Raw genomic sequence first — 20,064 nt, 5'->3', positions numbered from 1 at the left:
TTTTAACAGAGATAAAAATTTTTTACGTTTCCCTTAAAACCGTACAACTTTTGTATTGAACAATTTTTCGTTAGACGTATAATTCAAAAGTTATCTCAGGTGTATCAGTTACATGAATCACCCTGTATAAACTAATACTAGATGATCAAAATGGCCAAAACGACCAATTTATAATTTTTGTTAGACACTTCACATAGATGTGAAACAGTGTAGTTTTAGGGATCCTCAGATGATTTTTCTAAAATGTCTAAATAAAAAACTTGTGTCATAAAGTTTTCTCTATTTCTTTTAACTTTAGTATTCTCGATGGAGAATATCAAAGTTAAAGAATATTATAATATTTATATAATTATAATTATAGAATATTATAATATTTATATAATTATAACTATAGAATATTATAATATTTATATAATTATAACTATAGAATATTATAATATTTATATAATTATAACTATAGAATATTATAATATTTATATAATTATAACTATAGAATATTATAATATTTATATAATTATAACTATAGAATATTATAATATTTATATAATTATAACTATAGAATATTATAATATTTATATAATTATATTATAATTTTATAATTTTATATTATTATAATTTTATGCATCGATTGCTCGATTGATTCTAGTATCGATCACGTTACAACGAAACAAAAAAGCGCTGTTACGCCAGGTTAGAATATTCAGATCCTTTGACAAAACACGAACACGATTCCATTCGCAAGAATTTTTCAAACGCGTTCGCATGTATCGTCCTGTAAAAAAACGAACGTTACGCTGGCAGAGAGCTCTCGTGCACGAGCCAAAGTGGGTCACTTTTACCCCCTGTAGCAAGCTGGATCGCGCCGATAGCCGATCGAAGATCGCGACGTTGCGCGTTGATCGTGTAACCAGCTGTGGACGCGATCGTTGGCCACGTGCGAATACAGGTCGCTTCAAAAAATTGTTATATATTTTATCGCTCTGCCCCATTCATCGATTAACCTTTTATCGAGATGTTCGTCTTTCACGATGTAACGTCTCGCAGAACATATCAGTTTCGTATAAAGTGTCGTTCGAAATCAGACGATACTATTGAATCGGTCTGTAACCATTCATCATCCTACGATCACTACGCTCGAACAGATCGATTCGTTCGAGGTACGTTCGTGGCCGAGATTTATAGCGACGCGCCGAGATAACGCCAATTATTTAACGGCGTGCTACTTCATAAATTTATCGTCACGCGAGCGATGCATTTGTCGCGATCGATCAAAGATTTCATAATGTGCCTTCTGCATTGGTTTGTTTGTCAATCGAGACAATTCATGGTGGAAAATTACGAGAACGAAACATGTTAAGTAAATGTTTGGCGATGTTTGTTGTTTGCCTTACGATCAAACAGGAAACTTTCATTATGATAAATAATCTGTCCTTTGACACGTTAATGCGTGGAATTGTCGTCAGAGATATTAAAGAGAAGAAAAAGTGGAAAAACTGTAAAATATACAAGCTTATTTATGTATTTCATGAAAAAAAAATCATTTAAATCTCTCAAAATACACTGTTTCACATGTATAATATATCTAACAAAAATTGTAAACTAGTCATTTTGACCACCTCGGTAGTGACAGACAAAAGAAAATTCGAAAAATAAGTGTTAGGAAAACGTACCAATTACATTTGACGAGAGAGTACAACGAATACATGTAGGATATACTTTAGAATAGACAACTGTTGGCAACATAGTAAAGAACGTAGTATTGTGCAAAATAATTTTCTCGTCAAAATGAAAATTGCTTCAACAGAAAGGGAATGAAAAATGTAACACCGTAAATCGTTGTTTCGTCCCACAGAATCCGTCGTCGTCAGAAAAATGATAAATGACTTCTATGAATCTCTCCCGTGCACCTTACGTCATACGAATAGAAACCTTCTGGTAACTGACAATTAATCTTTCTGCTTTCTCGATAGTCTGAATCAATTACCGCGTTCCGTAGAAACCGCCGTGTTAATATCAACGAACATGGGGGTGCGTAGATCTCGCCCGAGTTCGCGAGCCAACGTGTCGTCCGCGTGATATTTCATTTATTTCGTGTCCACCCGGTAATACGCGGACGCGGCTCGTCGAATAACAGAAACGTAACTAGAAACGAGCAGGAAGCGATCTGTGGAGTTTCTCTCCCGTGGTTACCGTCTCTATGGACTAATACCACCGGGGCAATTTCTATTCGAGAAACCCGTAGAAACTCGTCGCCGCCTGTCTTGTAAGCGTTTATCGAGTTAACCTGAAAGAAAGAATCCTGGCAGAGAGAGAGATTAATTCGAACGGACCGTAGAGAAAGACTCGTGCCGGGCGAATCGGTCGGGAGCGCGTGTGGACGATACGCGAGAAAACGTGGCGCGATCGCCGGCACCGGGAGCCGGAGTCATTAAAATGCATCGTCCGTACGTGGAAACACCCTTTCTAACAGTTATAGACCGCCCGCCATAAATTTTACCTGTAGCAGCTAGCAGCCGCTGCTCTAAATGGCCACGCGAGATTTCTACCGGGACAAAACGGTCGCCACTTAGGATCTAACATTGCCAATCATCGATTCAAATAACGAGTGTCGTCTCTCCTCGGTGGCTTTAACAACGCCACGGTTTTTTCCTTTTTTTTTTTTTTTTTTCACGTGGTGTACTTCTCACTTGGGAAACCACCTACGACTCTCGTTGACATTCAGACGCTAAATACAAGATTAGTGCCAAAAGTTTCTTCCCACCTATTCTTTTTTTTTTTTTTTTAAATAAAACATCAAAGTGTAAGAAACAAAATTGTTTTTAAATATATGATAAGAGAATTGCGGATTTATTTTAGTGGCTAAGTAATTTTTGGCCCACCCTGTTTAATTTTGTAAATATTTAATTTTTTATTATTTAAAAAAGAATTTAAATATTATTTTTTATTATTTAATTAAAATTGTTCCTGTGTGTCAATATTTGATTAAAATTAGATAAATATTTATAATAATTCCGTAGAAAAGAAAATCGTTACGCAACGATAAGTGAGGGGTCATTTTAAAAGTTCTAGCCTTTGCTCTGAAAATGCGTCGTTCATTTTATTGTAAAATGTATTTGCATTATAGATTTCTTCTCAAAAATGTTATAAATTATCTAATATGCTATATTAGTGTGCGAAAGTATTGAAACATGTTTTTCATCACTGAATCCACAATGGATTTGAATATTGAAGCCACCCCTTTGTAACGATCTCCGTATTATACTTGATGCGTAATTTTTTGTCGCCATTTTACTGAACTTTCAATATTAGTCTCACATGGACGAGAATTCAACAATTTATATTCATTCTCGCCCGAGAGTTAAAGTTCCATATATTGGTGAAAAAAGTCATATATAGTTAATTTCGAGAAATTTTTATGAAATTAACTGGAGATTTCAATCTGCTCGTTATAGCAGCTTTTCATATAAAGGTCAATTAAGTATTTAACAAGAACAAGCAAAACGGTTTCTGCTACGAAGTTTCGCGTATTGATTTTTCTTCTAATCAATTTTGGAATTTTTTATTTGTCTGCATATATCAAGGTCAGGTAATTGTTTAAGATGAAAAATGTTTCCAATTCTGCTACGAATATTTCTTTCAATCAGAACTTCTGTCCCAGTAAAAACAAGCAAACGATACGATCTCGTCAACGATTACGAATCAATTAAAATTGTTTCGATCGACTCCTCGATATCGGTTTCACCAGCTTCTGCGCGTCTGCGTTTTCCTCGGGCCTCCTTCTCACCGGCTTTGTCGAAGTTTTTCTCCGCTTCTCTCGAGGCAACGCCAACGCCCATGGCTCGTCGACCTTCTTAAGAGAGATCCGTCGACTTTTCCATCGTCCTCGATCTCGAAGAGTCTTTAAGCCTCGGAACCGGGGAAGATAGGTGATCGTCACGAAAGCACGATGATAGATGACACGCTCGGGATAAAGAACGACACTCACGATTCTCGAGCATCGATGTCATGTCCCGAGGCGTGAAATAGTGCTCGCTTAGGGTCTGATAAATTGACGTTTGAATTTCAACTTTTACGGAACGGGGAATAATCTCGAGCACTCCTCGACAAGAAGAGAGAGAATCTAACGGATGCAAACTTTGGCGATTGCTTTTCTTGATACTTGATAACTAAAATGGCATGACTGACTTGGAAAAACTTCTAAAAAATATGGTTTTTTAACATGTTATTTGAACAAAATAATTTTATGATATGAAATTAATTTTATATTATATAAAATATTGTTGTAATATTATTAAAACAAAATAATTTTAATTAAACATATTATAAAAGCAATAATTTTTATTATATTATAAAAATTTTATATTATATAAAATATTGCTCTAATATTATTAAAACAAAATAATTTTATAATGTAACATATTATAAAAACAATAATTTCTATTATTATTTTTATTATATTGTAAAAATAATTTTTACGATTTTTTCGCATAATGGTATACGACGTTAGATTCGTTCGTTAAAAAAAAACACTAATTTCATCGAGTCACACAAAAACTACATCTTCAGTAATTTTCGAGATATTTGACAAAATATGTTCCGCACCTCCAACTTTGAGATTAGTTTTAATTTCCACCCCTTCAACATCGACGATTGCCGATGAAAGAAAAATACGTGTCAAATTTTTTTTCTTACTATAAACTACATTTATGCTATAAATTTCATCAAAATCGGTGATTAACAATTCTGTTATGTTCCCCTGTGAGAATTGAATTTTTATTCGAACAAAGTGGCTCGATGCGACAAATTCGTCGCATGTGCATTCCCCCATGTACAACAGCAAGTAAATTTTGATTTTAATTGAAACAAATAGCCTGCGAACTTTCATGCAGATAAATTATTAGCAACTGCTGTGTTACGCAAAAAACGGTTACAAAAAAAATAACTAAACAAAAGGATAAGTCAGATAATAAAAAAAAAAAAAAAAAAGAAGAAGTCACAGCAAGGAAACAACGAAGCTCGAGTCGTTTCCTTCCCCTGTCTCAGTTTCGAGACGGCGCGCAGGACAATGCCGTGTGTACACTCTCGCGCGTTTGCTTAGCGAGGAACGAAGCAGGAAGCAAAGCGGGAAGAGAATATCGAGAGAGGTACTGTCGTTTTCCATTTCGTTCGAGACAAAGATTCGTGCCAGACAATGGCCGAGACTCCTCTTTATTTCCATGCATCCTGCCCGATTACCAGCCTGGTACTTCGTTCACCGAGCATCTCCCGCAGGAGGACGATTTCTCTCCGGCTAATCGGCGGTAATTATCACGAGGCAGCCGAAGAAAGAGGCAGCAGCGGGCGTGCGTGCGAAAGCTGGCGCGGTCCGGCGAGCCGCGAACGAGGAAGTCCAAGATCCACGAAGGGACCAGTTCGAACGAACGATTCGCGAACGATAAATGTCCACTTCTCGAGGCTCGAGGCCGAGTGGGGTCGTAGGTGATGATCGGCGGCCCGCTCTCTCGAGGCCTTTGGAAACAGGAGTGGCATTACACGGAACTCGCACGAGCGGATACGTACTGAAGGGAGGGGGGATTTTCTTTTTCCCTTTATAGGCTGGATCCTGGAGCCGGGTCGTGCCTCCAATCCATAAAAAGAGGCGCGCGAGGAATAGCGCGTTTTCACCGGGCTTCTTCTCTCGGACTTCCGGTTGAAAACGTTTTCACATCGGAGTCACGTTGAAATTCTCGGCGGTCGGTTTGGCGAAGCTAAACGTAGAACACTCTGCCTGCTACCTCTTCTTCTTCTTCTTTTTTTTCTTCTCTTCCTGTCTTTGTATTTTTTTTTTTTTTTCTTTCTTTTTTGTTTCTTCGCAGCGTGACGAATTAATACGTTGTTAATAAATGGCCGTGCATTATCGTGGTTTTCTCATCGCGTCCCGGCTCGGCTCGGCTCGGCTCGGCTGGTCTCGTGCGTGCGAAATATCATCGGGCCAGGTAGAAAAATAGCTGCCAGAGCAAACACGCGAGCTTTCACGTGGAGCTCCGGAACAAAGATTAAGAATTCAACTGTCGTTGACCGAATGATCGTATTCCTCGAAGAACAGTCGTCCAAGAAACATATTTACGGATATTGAGGATCGAGAACGCATTGGTTGTTGCAAAAAGATATTATCATTATTATTGTTATATTATTATATGTATTATTTATATTATATTTATAGTATTATCGTAAAAGATATTATTATTCTTCGATAGGCATCCTGCAATTTACGTAGACTCAAATACTGATTTTGCGCGAAATCTTGCATTTAGTCTTCCATTATTTCGTTACCACGATCTCAATCGTCCCATCGTTCTACGCACCTTTAACTTTGACATTCAGAATCATCGAGTTTCGTAACAACGATGATCAAACTACGAACTTTCATATGTACTTGTGAGAAAAAGAAATGCTAAAACTGAATATGCTAAAACTGGTCCCGAAAAGTGTAGGTCACAAAGCTGGATCTTTGATGGATCGCGAAAAATTTCAAAGTACGAGAGTGATTTGCATATTCATCGAGAACACCGTGCACCGTCGAACCGTCATAAATAATGCAGTTATTACGTTGACGTGCACGTGAGTTTAAAATAGTAAAGCAATTTTCATTTGATGCCTGTTATCTCTAATTATACACTGCGAACGAGTAAGTCGCGAATGATCATTATTTTTGAAAGTGGATCTCGGTCCGTGAAGATTTGGAAACTATGCTAGAATATATAAAATAATAACAATAAATAAATAATAGTACTTGTAGCTTAAATAATACGTAAGTAAAATTATAATATCTTTCACAATATTTAATAAATAAATACCACTTAACTACATTGCGAGCGGATGAGTCACGAAAGATTATTATTCTTGAAAGTGTATCTCGGCTCATGAAAGTTTGGAAACCACTATGCTAGAATATATAAAACAACAACAATAAATAAATAATAGTACTTGTAGCTTAAATAATACGTAAGTAATATTATAATATCTTTCACAATATTTAATAAATAAATACCACTTAACTACATTGCGAGCGGATGAGTCACGAAAGATTATTATTCTTGAAAGTGTATCTCGGCTCATGAAAGTTTGGAAACCACTATGCTAGAATATATAAAACAACAACAATAAATAAATAATAGTACTTTTAGCTTAAATAATACGCAAATAAAATTATAATATCTTTCACAATATTTAATAAATAAATACCACTTATCTACATTGCGAGCGAATGAGTCACGAAAAATTATTATTCTTGAAAGTGTATCTCGGCACATGAAAGTTTGGAAACCACTATGCTAGAATATATAAAATCATAATAATAAATAAATAATAGTACTTGTAGCTTAAATAATACGTAAGTAAAATTATAATATCTTTCACAATATTTAATAAATAAATACCACTTAACTACATTGCGAGCGAATGAGTCACGAAAGATTATTATTTTTCAAAGTGTATCTCGGTTCATGAAAGTTTGGAAACCACTATGCTAGAATATATAAAATAATAATAAATGAATAAGAGCACTCGTGGCTCAAATAATAGGTAAATAAAACTACGATAAAACTACCTCTACGATATTTGATTAAGTAAAGCTTCCTTTTTCATAATGACATTCGTAAAAATACCAATTCGCAGAAGTATATTCGCACAGGTATATTCTGATGGCAATTAACAAATGGTAATAAACTCGCAATGAACACGAAATACTGGGGGTATTCGGATTGCCACGTAATTAAAGCGAAAGCTCGAAGACGCTCCAAAATAATTAACGCGTCAGAAGCATCGTCCAATTATCAGTATTCTCGCGTGATGTTTTCTGCTTGTCGTCAACGGCCGTCGACGTATCATTTAATTCCTTTAACGACACGATCCGAACGCGGCCGAAGCCACGTCTCTAACTGGCTCGTGCGATTCGCTCGCCTGGCGCACGATCATTATGCAAATGGAATATGTTTTACTATAATTGTAGGAGCGCAGGCGTTGAACGGCGTGTGCACGACGAGCTTGGCGATTTCTCTTTTTCCACGGATGCCTGCCGGCGCTTCGCTGGCCCGGCAATTTTTGTTCCGGACCCACGTAGAAAGCTCGCGTGTTTGCTCTGCGCGATGCCAATTTTCCACTTGGTCCGGCGGATATTTCGCAGATGGTGGTGCACGAGCCATTTCTCGAGGGATAATAAAAAAAAGAAGAAAGAAAAACTCGATCTTCTCGCGATCGCGCTACGGAAGTATTTGGATATCTTTTCATTGACGGCGAATTCTCTTCCAAACTGAAGGTAATCTGAATCGGAAGTTCGGAAACTCATTCGATTTTATTTTGCTCGATCGTCGTCACAGTTTTGAAGTGTTAATTGCATTTTTCTTTCGGCCTGCAACATTATAAATAAATAAAGGTCTAACGAAAAAGAAGATAAATAAATAAATAAATAAATAATGTTTTAAATTATTTAGAAAAATTAATATTGTTAAATGTATACAAATAAATAAATGATTTAAAATAATTGTAGTTACGAGATATTATTTGTTTACGACATTATAAATCAATAACATCTCGTAATTATAAACGTTAGATCTCAGAGTCCTAGACACCGTCTTGATTTCAATTAAAATCGAACATGACTGACATCGAATTGATTGACCACAATTAGTAAACGACAGCACAAGTGGCGACGACTTTTCGTTGAAAAAAAAAAAAAAAAGAGAAAAAAATCGGCGTTTATTTATCGTTCGAAAATCACCGGAGACACGCTGAAGAACGACACGCCTGATGAACGACGGACGAATCGAGAGGTAAATCTAAATTCTCGATCAAAATCGAGATACCGGGACGGCCGGTGCCAAGAAGATATCGAATTAATTGACACGTCCAATAAACGGGACGGAATGAACGGCGACGCTAAATTCTCGATTAAAATCAAGGGTAATTTCCGCGAAACAATTTCGTTCTAACATCCTCCCGGCGTGTATTCCACTTTTCAAGATGTTGCAGCTGGTTTTACATCCTTACGTGTCACACACACAAACACACACACACACGTGGTTAAACCGATCCACCTCGGCGAGGATCGGCTACACATCGGTCCCTTCGATTTGCATAAAAGCGTGGGCATACTGGTTTCCAGGCTGAACTGGAAGATGCCGTTCGAGAGAGATGCACCGGGTCGCGACGAACAATGCAAAGAGAATGCGTGTACCGGTGCACCTGTCCGTCCCGCTTCGTAACGTAACTTTAATGTGTAACTTCCGCCCACGCGTGCTCGTCTCGGAGAGAAGCGCGTGTTTCGCGCGTGTTGCAGCCGCGAGCGGGCGGTGGCTCAGGTGTTGTTGGCCTCTCGCAATCAGTGAAAGTATCGCGCCGTTTCCGCCGCGACACCGGCCACCGACGCGATTACATCAGAGTTTCGACGTCGTTTCTTATTTCATATGCTAATACCTGGCAGCCTTGCCAACTCCGGGATTCCAAAGCAAGGAAAGCGTTCTGAAACGACGAAGGGGCGGTATAATTCGAGATGTTCGCGAGAGGATTGGAATTCGCGGTTTTTGAAATACTCTGCGTGCACACACGTGTCTTTTATATTTCCAGAGGGATTATGATCAAATTAATTTATTCTCATGATCAATTTCAATTACTGGTAATTTTATCTTTACCAGTTTTAGCAGGAGCAATTACAATATTATTATGTAATAATATTATTGTTGATCGTAATTTTAATACATCTTTCTTTGATCCTATGGGAGGAGGAGATCCTATTTTATATCAACATTTATTTTGATTTTTTGTTCATCCAGAAGTTTATATTTTAATTTTACCAGGATTTGGATGTTGCAATTCTCATTTGTTTTGATCAAGTTTCGACGAATTATAAATTTCGACCAAGTGTCCACCGCGGAAAGGAATTTTTCCCTCGAAATTGTAATTTCTTTTTTCCGCTCATTTCGAAGCGATCGAATGTCGCGCGAGAAGAAGAATGTAAAAATTCATTTCTTCCTTGCGGCAGAATTTTCAGAACTCGAGTTTATAATTCGAAATTCCTTGCTTGAAAGAAATAGTTGTAGAATTTTCACAAAACGCGGAAACACTCGTATAGTTGTGAATTTAAAAATGTTTGGAAATATTTTCATTTTAAAATGTTCGAAAGAAAAAAAAAAAAAAAAAAAAAAAAAGAAGACGTTCGTAACGATTGACTAGTCTCGCCAATTGGTCGAGTGATCGACGAGTTTCAAGGAGGGATCGGCGAACGAGCATGAAATAACCAAGGTCGTGGTCATTGCCATCCCTCTCCTCTGGCGTTATACCAGTCGCGTCGGATTAAAATTATTAATCTTTAGCGCGGCGTCTAATTGTTTCGACGACGAATTTATCACGGCGCCGTGGTTGATCCACGCAGATTTTAACCACTTGCTCTGGCAACTGATTGCGGACCATAACGAGTAACCGTATACAATAATTCGTCGCTTTCTTTAAGAATTATTACAAACTTATTATTTGTTTTGCCTGGGTTGTACTTGACTGCACTTGAAACTGTAAAAATGTTGCAATTTTGGGACAAAAAGAATTCTCGACGTGCGTCATTTCAGCGCAAAAGGTTAATTGCACCTACCTCACTAATTAAGAAAAAGATAAGAAAGAATGTCTTCTCCTTTCTCTCTCTCTCTCTCTCTCTCTCTCTTTCTCTTTCAGTCTTTCTATCTTCCTCTGTTCACGATAGCATGGTTTAAACAGACCTAACGAGCGAGTTGGTCTTGATACGCGCGCGCGCGTACCACTGTCTGCCATTTGGACGCGAAACAGCAGCCGGATAATATCGTCGAAAGAACGAAGTAAAGATCTTCTCCTCGCGAGTTGTTCATTCAACAGCCGATAATCGCTGTTACGCTTGCAACTTTCTCCAAATTAGCGATGGAACGCCACACACCGTCGGCCTCCTCGCATTAGATAGGGTTGCTCCATCGTCTTCCTTTTACTTTCGTGCCTATTGTTGGATAGGAGGATCCCATCCTGAAGGGAAATCGTGGCCGGCTCGCGTGCCTCGGGAAACTTCTCGAGAGTAGATTGCCGCGGGAAATTGTGCGTTTTCAAGTGCGCACGCGTCGAAAGTTCACGTTAGGTTTCCAGGGAAGTGGAAGTTTCGGGAACGCGAGAGTTTCCTCCAAACTCTTCGAGTTCTCACCATGCTGAGGCTCTTCGAAAATTTTTCCAAGATTTCGGACGAATTTCTGAGTAGAACAGAAAGGGGAATAGAAAGAGAAATCACATAGATTAAGTACCTCTTGCAGGAGGTACTTTTCAGCTTTTGTTTTGTTTTATTTTCCATTCTGTGGAATCAACTATATAAATTAAGTGTATCAAACATTTTCCGGTTTCGATGTAAATATAGCAAATGAATTAAATAATTTTTTCTAGTTTCGATACGAATGCAGCAAATAATCTACTGTAATATCTACTATCATTGTAGATAATATACACGCACAATATCAAATCAAATAATCTTTTCTAGTTTTGCTACAGCAAATGTATCTAATACATGATTTTATATCAAGTATATAGTATATACATATGCAATATCAAAGTAGGTCTTCACGTAAATACAGCAAATATTCTAATATGTGATTTTATGTCAAATATACAATATCAGGTTAAATCCTCCCTAATTTTGAATTAAATATAGCAAATATTCCAATACATATTTCGTGCATTTGTAATCATTTCAATTTCTCCAAGTTATACAAACATTCGCAGCCTAGCAGTATCAATTTCCACCGGTACCAGCGCACTGCCATTATCATCAATCTATTGCACATTCGCCAAATCATTCACTTTTACGCTCCATTCTGCCAAAAGCTACTAAACCCACAGCAAAACAACACTCGCGGTGAAGATAAATGTGAAAGAATAAATCTCCGGTGTGTAAGAACGTGCGAAACACACAGTCTGTGTCTCGCCACCGCGTAACCGCCCAGCGAGCTTCTGCTTAATGGCGGCACGACCGTGTTATTACGTGTAATTTCGTGGTGAGAGGCCATCATCTGTCGAAGTTGGTCATGATCACGTCACTACGCCACTCTGAATCATTTCACCGTGGATTAGGGATGCGATCAAGTCCAGTATGCATGTACGTACTTACCAATCCAAGTCAAGTTTGGATAGATCTCAGTTACGTTTCATGGGTTTCGAATATTTGCTCTAGATGAGCGTACTTGTAGTGTATTCATTTTATACAAGTCTAATTCAATGTGTATGATATAACGTATATAATATACATGATGTATGTTATGTAGCATATAATGTATAACACAATGTATACAATGTACTATATACATGTATGTTTACATACGATGTATATCGTGGAATGTACAATGTAGTATACAACATATAGTATACCGTAATATTTAATTAACAATATTAACAATATAATATATTTTAATATTTAATATTAATTAATATTAAATATTGTTATATTATTTATTAATACTAAATATTAAAATATATTATATTATGATAGTAATATTTTATTATTTTATTATAATAGTAATTTATATATTTTAATATTTAGTAATATTATAATAATAAATTTAGTGATATTAGTAATATTAATATTATAATAAATTTAATATTTAGTAATAGTAATATTAATTTTATCAAGTTCAGTGTACACATTTTTATACACGTCAAATTCGTTGTCCAAATTTCGAGTATACTATTTTACTCGAAAGTAAAAGTTTTAACAATAGTACCATTCAACATTTGTAATATATTTATTTTATACAAGTTAGATTCAAGCTCCAGAATATAAGTTTCATATTTGTAAGACTAGTACTCAAAATCTTGGAAATCAGAATTGTACAGAGTGATCCTGTCCTCCCTTTCACTAGAAGATTTAGAAAAGAAGCTCAAAGATCGGAGATGAAAGCGATACTACTTGCATTGCACGTGCATGATTCGTTTGAACGAAATTTGTTTCTTTTCAGTTCTCGCATATGCATTTCTGCTTTCGGGCTTGTAAAAATAAGATCCCTATAATATAAGCATCAGACGTGTTTATATTATGGAAAACTATTATATCGTGTTAAATCAAGATGGCGCACCTGCAACTGTTGCTTAAATCGAGTCATTAATGCCAAGTAGCACAAAAATAGTTTCTTAATGTATATTATAAAAAAAAAAACTTATGTTAAAAATTAAAATTAAAAGTATAAAAATTATAGTATAACAAAAGTATAAAAATTCGTGATTGTTAAATAATAAAAAATTTTAATTGAAATATTAAAAGTTTACAGAAATTTTAATTAAAGGTTAAACATTAAAGGTTTTGTTTTAAATTATTTTTTTCAAGGCGACACAGTGGATCTTCGTTTGAAAATCGTGTACAGAAAAACAGCTCCATGAAATAAAGCCCCGTAAAATGTTAAAACTCTATAACTAATTAAAAAAGATCGTGTCAATTGTTCCTCAATATTATCTCTCTTAATGTGAAGTTGCAATGCACGTTCGAATTTAATAGAAATGAAACAGAAGAAAGAATATCACGCTGTAACATTTCGTTTTAATCAGGTCAAGACTGCAGTACTTGAGAGACATTCCCCATCTTTACCACGGACGACTTTGACCCGCAACTCTCGCGTGTGTAACGATTTTCAACGATCGCCATAAACCATCGGTTTTAAGCGATCGTTTTAACGACGCCGTGAAAAGAAGCGCTACTCGAATTTGGGACGAGAACTTTACACTCGTTTTTCGCGTCGTAATAAAATTTCATTTCACCAGAGAGGGAAAAAAGGAGAGAGAGAGAGAGAGAGAAAGAAAGAAGAAGAAGTCAAACTCTCTCTGTAAGAGAGCCGTCTACAGCGATAATCGTATCGAGGGAAAGGGTTGTGACGTCGTCCAGCTCGTAATTAAAAGCTCGTCGGAGAAACGACTTCCGTGAAATCTCCACGGGAGAACCTCTCTGGCTCTCTCTCTCTCTCTCTCTCTCTTTGACGCTGATTATTTAGACTCGGGTCGTTACCTCGAAATCGCGACATTTGCTTTCCAATTCAGACCGTGAAACGGCTCTGTATTTTCGACGTCCTCGACACTTTGCCCTAAATGCTGCTCCTCGCCTCTCGCGCGAAACTCGGGTGATTCGTTAGCCACGATTCGAAGCGAAGTTTCTCCGGTCTTAATTTCGTCCCGCGGAGGAAGGGACGAGAGGTGAAAGTTTATCGCGTGACATTGGGCCTTCGAGGTGGGAGTTTCTTTGAGAGAACTTTGTGGGGAGCTACGTCGCCTCCTTGCTTATGTTAATTCTCAATTAACTTTGAGCTGTGACATCGAGTCGACACTCCCGTGGCAGGAATTGTGCTTTCGATTGGAAATAGAAATCGCAGCCTTTCGAATTGAACATTAATAAATATACAAAATTCAATCTGACGCGATGCAACGTGTCGTAGCAACGGTAATTTGCTTCGTCTACCGAACACTGAGGAAGAATTGGAAAGGAAACCGTACAAGCCGCAACGCTTCGTAGATTATCGAGTGTTGCCAGACACTCGTAACAGAGTTCAGAATCAGAGGAGCAATTGAAGGACAAGAAAAGGATGTATTAATATTCTGCTGTTAAAGTTTCGTCTCGCGAGTACAACCAGTTACAAGTATTGTACAACGAGTCGCGAGAAACATTGCGGAACTAGCAAGAAAATAAACAATTATCTCCGTCCATAGCCACTGGTATAACGAGTCGCGTTTGAAGACAACTTCAACCCGAGAAGAAACGCGTATGCCGGATCCGCGATCGTAAAGAACGATCGTGCATAGAAAACAGAATGTCGCGGAGGACGTTGGTGAAAAGCAATTATCGAACTGTTCTATGCAGAGGCTAGCCAGCCTCTTAAAACGTGAGTTATTAACTGGATGGCGAAGGACGAGAAGGGGAGGGCGGAGAGGGAGATCCGGTAATTGCCCTCTCCCCGGTCGAGAGTTTATCTACCTCGTGGTTCGCGGCACGTCGTCGTCGTCGTCGTCGTCGGACTTTCGTTCGCGGGGATTAGTAAGAGTAAAACGTAACGCTCGGAGACATCGATTAACGGTAACCGGTAAGCGATTTACTTCCTCCGGTATTCGCGCGTGCACGCTCTCAGAGGCACTGCTCTCTCGCGCCTCGGGTATATCGATTTTCAACGAACGCGGTCCACCGTCCGTCCAGCGAGCGCGCGATTAATTATCGAAACGCCGCGGCTGTTCGCCGCCCGATTAATTAAAATCGAGCCGGATCCGCATCAGGTGAATTCCGACGTGAATTTCGCCGAGAGACTTCGCCGGATGTTTGCGAATTGAAAATCAGCGTCGTTTCGTCTTGTTTCTGCATAATGGAAGTGGAAACAATTGCTTCCTTTGGAAATTTTTTAAACATAAATTTAAGAGCCTCGACCTTTTTGACGTTCGTTCGTCCTTTAACCTCTTGCGTTGGAATGACGCGACACGCGCGTCGAGAATTTTTCATTCCAAAATTGTAATATTCTCTCAGTTTTAAATATATTCAAGTAAGACAAAATGGGCAAAGAAAATAATAAATTTATTACTTCTCGATCATTTCTATCTAAGTGATATCGTACCGACGAGTTCGATAAGAAAGCGACGAATCATTGTAACGGTTTGGTCACTCGTTATGGTCCGCAATCAGTTGGCCAGCGCAGGTGGTTAAGAAGTTTAATATTAATTAAGTTAAATGTTAGTATAGGAAGAGGTAATCAAGTTGAATTTTAATGTAGGAAAATTTGTCGGTATCGAAGATATTGCGTTTGTTTTTTTTTTTAACTTGCTCAAACGTCATAAGATCAGTCAAACGAGGAGTCGAAGGAAGAACGTTGAATTTAAATATTTAATTAATACCTGCATTAATTGTAGGTATCACGATGTATTAACTATTTAAAAAGAAAAATTGAGATATTAAATATTAGGAAGAGGTAATCGAGTTGAATGTTAATGTAGGAAAATTTGTCGGTATCGAAGATATTGCGCTTGTTTTTTTTTTTTTTAACTTGCTCAAACGTCATAAGATCAGTCAAACGAGTCGAAGGAAGAACGTTGAATTTAAATATTTAATTAATATCTGCATTAATTGTAGGTATCACGATGTATTAACTATTTAAAAAAAAAATTGAAATATTAAATATTAGTATAGGAAGTGGTAATCGAGTTGAATGTTAATATAGGAAAATTTGTCGGTATCGGAGATATTGCGTTTGTTTTTTTTTTTTTAAACTTGCTCAAACGTCATAAGATCGGAGGAAGAACGTTGAATTTAAATGTTTAATTAATACCTGCAGTAATTGTATGTATCACGATGTATTAACTATTTAAATAGAAAAATTGAGATATTGGACTGGCTACTTATGCGCGTGATTAACGAAAGAAAGCCTCGTCTCACGCTCATTGAATATGTATACCAAGTATCCGAGGACTTACGAGCTGTAATAAATAATAACTAGTGGGTGAAACTGAGGAGAGGTTAACCGAGATCGATGATAGGAACGGGCAAATAAACGCGAAAGTAAAAGTGAGAAAAGGATGAAATTCATCAGCAGAGGAAATCGCCACACACGGGATTAGCATCGGAGCGGTAACGATCCAATGGGAAAGTTTTGCTTAATCTCGTGTAAAGAAAGAGAATGCCTTTTTGCAAAGTGAACCGTGCACTTTCTACGAGTATATGTATATATATATATACATACCTGCTGCTGATATCTTTTTGCCAATTTGCATACTTCATAAATAATGCCTCTACATGCATTCCTAACCTCTCGGCCCTGAATATCGGATCGATATTGTCGCTTTAATTGATAAAAATTGGCGCTGTGAATATTTACGTGCAGTCTCGCGGATGGAATTCCGATTTTAATACCGTTTCACGGCAATAATCCCCAGCAGCGAATGATCGGTTCTCGAGGGTCTCGAGAGCGCGGCTTAAACTCGCAGATCGCCCCGCGATATGTCATAGAAACGGTGATAAAGGCAGCAGCCAGTGAACAACGCGTATCGCTTGTTTCGCAATTAACGCTGTTACCTGCCCACTGGCTCGATAGTCACGCTGATACCACGTCGATAACCGCCGATAGAAATTAAACGTTTTCTATTCACGTTCGCCACCGATCGTTCGAATTTTCCCACGAAACGTATCTCGCCCGGGAATTTATTCTCGCGCCTCGGCTCGCACGTCCGATCTCGTTAGCCGAGGAATCTCACTCTCAGATAAAGTTGCGAGGTAATTTGCGATGAACTTGCCACCTCGCCGCCGCGTTTTCATTTCTCCGTGAAATCTTCGTTAATTGGCTGACGATGGCCAGAACTTTTTGAACGTTTCACGCCCCAGTGAGTGAGGGAACGTGTTATTTAAAACTGTGACGTTAACGTTGGCTGAATATCGAAGATCGGAGTTGCTGAATGTTCTGTACAAGTTAGGGGACGTTGGTTAGTTTTAAGAATACTCTAAATATTCGGAATTAAATGAAATATTAAGTGAATATATCGATGCGTTTAGATGAAATTAGTGAGAGGCGCACTATATTTTTGTAATCTAGAATGATCCGATGATATAAACAGTTGAACTATTCTAATAGGACGAGTATCGATATTAATAAAAGATTTGTTGTTCCAATTTATGAGATTGATATTTTAAGTCATTCGTATTTGTTCAATTTAAGAGATACTTTGATCAGAAATAACCAAAAGAAACTGACATTTATAGAATTAATTTGAAATCAATCATCAATAAAAGAATAACGAGAGATTCGTTTATTCGTGCGTGTTCTTTAAAAAATTCCTAAAATATTTCCGCCGAAGATAACCAAAGAAATTTGACACCGTAATTCTCGTAGTGTCAATGTCGTATTAATAACAAAATCGTTTAAAACAACTGGCTGTACGCTTGAATCTCTAAACGGAGACACGCGTGTGAAAGAGAAAGAAAGCCGATTTACTCGGCTCGAGCAATCCCGCGACTTGGTTCGCAAGCCTCGCCGCATTCCGTCAAATCGAGTCCGACAGATTTACCGAGGAATCATGCAAATCGCGCTGCCGACCGGCACTATCATCATTTCAGGCTGTTTCCCCGGCTTGGCTAACTGGCTCTCACCGAAAAAGTTAATCGAAAGCTAATTTTCGGCGCGTTCTCTTCACCTCGCCACTTTCACTCGATTAGACGGCGTGGCCCTTTAAAAAAAAAAAAAAAAAATCCTCCTCCCGTGTGCAAGAGGGACGGACGGACACTCGTGTGTACACTTAACAGGAAAAAGTCTCCACAAGAGACTTCAGAGTCAGAACAAGCCTCCCCCCCCCCCTTAAAAAAAAAAGAAAAGCTTAAGGCCCACCCTTTACAGCCTGTTTGAGAATAAGATTTAATTCACGATAGGGCCGGCCTTTCGCTACCAGCACCATAATCACTCGGACACGTTGATGTATCGCGCGCCCGAGGGGCCCCCGACTCGCGTACGCTGCTTTAATTACGGGCCTGCGAGCCCCGGTCTCCCTATAACCAACTCATTGAAATTTGCCCCGAATATTCACCCTCTTTCTCCCATGTTCTGGATGTGCCAGCGCTGTCGGAAAGTAAAATTGGAATTTCTGGCGCTGGTGGGCCGCGCCACCGTTTTCCTCCTCGAAATCGAGGACAGCCGCCATCCACCGAGAGGTGGCTTTGCTCTTTCGTTCAGCTTCGCATTATGAATCGCGAGTGGATTGTAGCTTTCTTGAAATTTCGAATCTGAAATCATTTAATCGTATAACTGCATAAAAATCCCGACTTACTTACTCGTTTCATATTCATCCTGTTTCCAGTTCCTTAAATAATGCCAGTAATGTAAGTGAAAAAGAGAATGCACTTTTATATTTTACTTTGAAATATCTGTTAAGAAATAAATGTTCCCTTAGAACATTTATTAATCAAATACGAAATAACTGTTGAAATTGAACTTTTAATAAAAGAATTGAAATTTTAATTGTGAAGGTTGATTCGAAACGGAAGTAGAAATAATTTAGAAGTTAAAAGTTTACTAAACAACTTGTATTTATAAAAATTTTTAGAATTAAATTCCAGACCTGATTTTCAGAGATTGCAAATATACACGTGCATACGCGACGAGCGCAAACAACAGCGTAAATAGTAAGAGCGTGAATTTAAGTTTGAACATGTAACTCTGCGAGGAATAAAAAAAATGCTACAGGTTTCGAAAACCACAGAGACGAATAAAGGGAGGTAGATCTTTGCTACAGTTTTTGCAGAATTTTCCAAACTAAAGTTCGAACATCTTGGCTTTCCTGCAACGTTAAATAACCGGCAAGCTTAATTTTCATTACTCAAAATTTGCGAGTACAACTGAAATGATACGTTGTTTCGAATAGATCCGACAAACGCAACAGCGTTGGGCATTTGCGTGAAAGTACCGGCATCGGCAAGAGGAGAATGCGGTCTGGCGGTTATTGTCAGTCGGCCGTCCGTATCGATCCGTTCGCCGCGATATAATTGAATATATCGATGGCCGGGACGCGCGGCCAAGTAACCTCGAAATTCGATGCTGGATCGGCTGGCCGATTCGAATATTCGCATCGGATATCCGACGGGTAACAGATACGCGCTTTCAGACGCAGAATGTAAGCCGGCCGGTTAACCTAGAATATCTGCCTTGTTAAGGCAATGACTAAGAGATTCTAGCAATTAGTCGTGGATCTTAACGAGATGCTCTCGGCACATCAACCACGCCTAGTCCACGCGATTCCACCAGCCGATCACGTCGTCCACGGTATCGCCCTCGATAGAGATCCACTTTTAATTCATCCGGCTTCTGCCGAGGCTGCCGAGGATTATAATCGGCACGATCTCCGGATTCGTATGCCGAGAAAAGAGAAAAAGGATTCGAGGAGAAACTCCTCCTCGGTTTGAAACTTATTATCAATCATGTTTTCACTCGGACTCGCGCATAGGTTGTTTTAGATGGACTTTTAGATCGATAATTAACGTATCTATCGCTAAGGCGGGATCCCGCCGTTTTACTCGAAATTGCTTGAAACCTG

General features: G+C 38.3%; 1 protein-coding gene and 1 long non-coding RNA gene across 3 annotated transcripts in view; one reads left to right on the top strand and one right to left on the bottom strand.

Annotated features, from left to right (window-relative positions):
- Window positions 1–20,064, top strand: part of LOC122538584 (serine proteinase stubble-like) — a 97,418-nt gene that overhangs the window by 25,385 nt on the left and 51,969 nt on the right. The window lies entirely within an intron of this gene.
- On the bottom strand, window positions 7,077–7,295 carry LOC122538586. Its single transcript, XR_006308882.1, has 2 exons — window positions 7,225–7,295; window positions 7,077–7,119 (listed from the first exon to the last, which is right to left on the bottom strand). It is a non-coding gene; the product is annotated as an uncharacterized LOC122538586 (long non-coding RNA).

Source organism: Frieseomelitta varia, unplaced genomic scaffold, assembly GCF_011392965.1.
Source record: "Frieseomelitta varia isolate USP_RPSP 00005682 unplaced genomic scaffold, Fvar_1.2 scaffold_168, whole genome shotgun sequence".
In the NCBI taxonomy this organism is placed as follows: Eukaryota; Metazoa; Arthropoda; class Insecta; order Hymenoptera; family Apidae; genus Frieseomelitta; species Frieseomelitta varia.
Note: the sequence above shows the minus strand (reverse complement) of the source record. Positions and strands in the feature narration are given on the sequence as shown.